Below are 4,851 nucleotides of genomic sequence, written 5' to 3' on the forward strand. Positions count from 1 at the left end.
CGACCACATTGTGCCAAATTTATTTCAATATATCTTCTCTATTCTACAAACTCTAAACAACAATAAACCTTTTTGCATGCTCGACATTTCTTTTCAAAGTACTTAATCTTAATCTGAAATAGTAGGCGAACATCTTGTTTCCCTCGAAAAATCAATAAGTTTACAAGCAAAAAATTGCGTTTCTTTATAAGAAACGCGACGTTTTCCCCCCCTTTGCATTTCATTACAATTTACATTATCCATCCAGTGATCTTAGTTTAGATTATCACAAACAAATCAGACAAACGGCAATTGCACTAGCTTTAAGATTATTTAAGCTAAGAGCCAGCGACGTCTCGAAAAGTGGCATTTGTGTGGAGAATAACGATGTAAATCGAGTTCCTTCATGCACGCGCAGCAGCCTAATGTGTTATATATAAGCTAACTTTAAGGAGATAGTGAACCAATAAAAAAGAGATCTGAAACTGTTTACAAGCATGTTTGAGATGTGAAATCGCTTAAGAGTACCATTTTTTGTTGACCAATTTTTTCGTTATTCGTTCCAGGAAAAGAAAATTCCCTTAACATATCATGAACAAACATCAAAGAACTTCAAACTCATCCGGACTTTCAATCGACTACCACAAAAACTCACCCTTTACTAAAAAAAAGATCACTTGAAAACTGTCCGGTATGCGCACTACGATCCATTGCGACCCAACCCAAAGAGACCATTCAACATCATCATCCCACAGGTTTGCGTGAGGCACCTGATCACCGATTGCGCCAACCATCGTGATAAGACCACGTGCTTAACACTTTTTTTTAAAGCAAAAAAGTAGACAAGCTGATCGCATGCTGGATTCCAACTACATCGGACGGTAACTTGGAAACTCTGTTCCAACTTCTTTTATCAAACGATGGGAAAGAACGGTTTTTGGAACATCAGATTCGGTCGAGTGACGAACGCGGCATCCAATCGGGGCGAAACGCGCCTGTAAGACTTGACTAGTAAGGAATATGCACTTCATGTATAGGATGTTCACGTCCGTGATTGGGAAGCGCCCATTAAATTGTATATGCAATTCAATGCAAATCCATGTTAACCCGTGGAGGTCCATTCGAGTTCGTTGAGCCAAATTAGTTCTGTTTTCCAAGTGTAGGTCATCCAGCACTAAGCTGGACTTACAATAATTATTCAAAATTATTTCCGGACGCGAAAATTCCGTTCCAAACCGGGGAACTGGCCAATGGTTTTTCGTGTTTGGACCGGAAGTTGACGTCGGTCTCTCGTCAAACGATGGGAAAGAACAGTTTTTGGCACTTCGGAGTCGTTCGGGTGACGAACGCGGCATCCAATCGGGGCGAAACGCGCCTGTAAGACTTTACTAGTAAAGACTTTGCATTTCATCAACATTGGTGATCACATCCGTAAATTGTGTGCAATCCAGTTACACTCGAAGCTATCGAAGCTATACTTGAAGTTTACGTCCGTGTTTGGGAAGCGCATGATTTTCAATTTTTTTAAATTGTTTTATTCTAAAATTCTTGATTGAAAATCTGAATCCAATAATACATAAATATTGGTACCGTCATCTGGGGTGAATCGGGACTACAGTATGAATAGGGACAGCAGTGTTTAGAGCACCTACAGGTTTTATATTTAGAAATGGGTGTACACATTTTGTTGGTCTGAGTCTGTTCTATCCGAAACCAACCAGAAAAATAAAAATATTGTGCTCTGACATGGTCAAAACTGCTGTCCCAATTCGCCCCAGTTGACGGTATTTAACTTTTTTTTCAAGTTTTTTCGTTGGCAGATTTCTTTGTTTTTCTTCCAGTCTTCCAGTACTAAACAACAAAGAATGTGGTCATGAAATAACAGAAAAGAGAGGAGCAATTTCTTGGGATTTTTCTTCACCCCTCTTTGTTTTGTTTGGGCTTGACTTTTTTTTTCACTCATATGTTCAACCCATGAATTACAAGTTTTTTTTAAATTTTCATATTCAGCATAAACTTCAAAAATATATTTGTAAGGGCTTTAAATTGCAAATAAAAAACGACAATTCAACTTGGGTACTAAAGTCCTATGGCAATTTTTATGTACAACGGTAAAAAACACGATTAAAAACCATTTCTGATCACTTTTTTTTTCATTTTAATGCAAAAAAAATGACAGGACAACATTTTTTCGATGGATCAACTATGGTCCCCTTGGAACGAGCTGTCAAGTAGGACCTTTATCTGTCAAGAAGGACCGCGAGGTTAATTTTCAAAATTGATTTAAAAATCCATTTCAAACTCTTTGTGGTCGTACAAAGGGTCATTGCACTCAAAAAAAAATAAACTTTAGCGCTGTAAACAATAATATCAGCAATCTAAGCTTCATTTTAGAACCCAATTTACCAATTTTAAGAACCGGTAAATAAAAAAATCCTAAATAACAAAGTTCAAATATTTAGATAGTGAAAATTTCCAGATAATAAATTTAAATTCAGGAAAGATTAGAAATTAAAGCATTAAGAACAAAAAAATATACAGTCCAGACTTGATTTTCGTATCGTGAAAACAAGTCTTTAATTTTCTCATTTTTTAAATCTTATTTCAATTCACAGATCTATTTTAGTTAAATTTGAGTAGTTGACTAATTGTTTCAATATTTCATCACCGCGATCTTGGATTACAAAGTCCCGATCACTTTACAGTATTTTGGAGACATTTGTGACCTCATCCAACAACAAAAATAAGACTATGAAACATACACACAAAGAAAAATTACTCTAAATTTAAAAAGATCGTTCGTTGGATTAAAAGTTCGCGTTGGTGAATATTCGTAGAAAGTTCAAACTTTTCAATTTAAAAGTTGGAAAGTTTTTGAAACTACCATGCATTTATGGAACAAAATCGTTGTATTGGTAAAAGTATTTTACTTTTAATTGGAAAAGAAACCTTTTATGGCAAGAATACACAACATTTAGCACTACAGGAATAATTTCAGAAAAATGTGCTTGGTTTTTTACATTTATTTAAAAATAAATAAACAGTATGTTAGAAAAACACTTTTTTATGTATTTAACGCTTCTCCACTAGCTTCTGCTTCATACGGTACGCCACCGATCACTTCCGAATACCCCAGGTTGGACGGTTCCGGATGGAGGCTTCGACGCCGAACAGCAGTGTAACACGATGGTCACGTTTCCGGCCTCAATCAGGACAGTCTTGGAGGAGTTGGCCATTGATTCGGGAAGGGTGGTCGACGTTTCCCGGCTGGAAAGTAAAGTGCCTGAACGGGGAGTTCCCGATCCTGGAAGCGCATCCGGAACATGGAGTTGATGAGGCCCGGAGTTCGATTTTGAGCACGTAATCCTACTTCGAGAATGGCAGATATTTTTTTGGCTCACTGCCCAGATTCATTCGGCTGAAGCTGCGCCGTCGCGACGTGAGTGTTTGTGGGCGGGAAGTTGCTAAAAGAGATGGAAAGTAAGTGAAGTTGGCTAGCCACTGCACACATTCTCAATACTCACCGGTGCTGTAAACCGCCGGCACCGAGTGCAACATCTGCGCTGACCACCACCGATTATGTAGCTTTTCGTCGTCCTCCTCTTCATCGGACGCTTCGGCAGCGCCATCTCCTCGATGATCTCGCCCCAGTCCTCACGCGAATTGACCTTCAACCACCAATCCCGGGAAACCACCAACCAATACAACCGGTGCGAATCCACATTCCTTCCTCTCATCCTACAAAAACAAACAAAATCAATCACAAACCCCACAAAACACCCAAGCTTCCTTCTTACGCATTCCGGCCGTGGAACAGTTGCAGTTCTTGCAGGAAGCTGCCTTGTCCTTTTCGAGCACTCGACCTCGTCCCGCTCCTGCACCACCCTCCTTCGAAGGCGTTCCGCTGCTGCTGTTTGGCTCACGAAGGTTTCCGCGTCCGAGTCCTGGCTACTGCCGCGGTCGGTTTTGCTTTGCGTCCTAGACTCACCAGCACCACCGGACCCACCAAAGTGTTTGTTTACATTTGCGACTTAGGCGTACACGGTTACACGAGAACGTCAAAATGAAAGAAATTTTAGAGTCGAATTAAAAGTAAAAACTTTAAATCAGTGAGCAATGAGATTTTCAAAAACTGTATCAGTAAAAGTTTTCATTTTCAAAACAAGAAAAAAACTTTTAATGTAGCAAATTTTAACAACTTTTTAATTCAAAAGTAAGTTACTTTTGTCATTACCGTAATATTTTTTTGTGTGTATGTTTCGATTATCCGAAGTGAAATAATTTCAGGCATTATTTTGAGCTAGTTTTTTTTCTCGGATATAAAAATCCGTCTTTGCCAAAGTCTATAAGAAAATCTAAATTGTGTTTTCCAACAACGTTTACATTTTTTTTAAAGATGAAATAAGTTAATTAATAAAAATCCAGCAATGATTTTATATCTAGATAAAATCATGGCATAAACTCGCTTTAAAAAAAAACTGAAAACTGTGCGCCAAATAAAAACAAAAAATCAGGGGACATAATATATTCAAAATTTTAATAGGAGTAGAATTCCAATTAATTGAAATCAACTTAAAATGCATTTGCTTTGATAATCACGTTTAGCATGTCTAGATTCGTTTCATTTTTTTTTTTGTGAAATTCCGATGCAAATTTTTGTACCTGAATATTTTAAAAAGTATTTATTGCAAAAACAAAATACGAAAAAAAAAACAAATAAAAAATACATTTTACAAAAAAAAATACAAAAAATATTTTCACATCAATACAAACCACACTAGCACACAATAGACACACAAGTGCACATTCAAACACGCATACGCAACACACACACACACACACACTTCTTTCGTAAATTGTATAAGGCTTTCT

Source organism: Culex pipiens, chromosome 1 (genome assembly GCF_016801865.2).
Source record: "Culex pipiens pallens isolate TS chromosome 1, TS_CPP_V2, whole genome shotgun sequence".
NCBI lineage: Eukaryota > Metazoa > Arthropoda > Insecta > Diptera > Culicidae > Culex > Culex pipiens.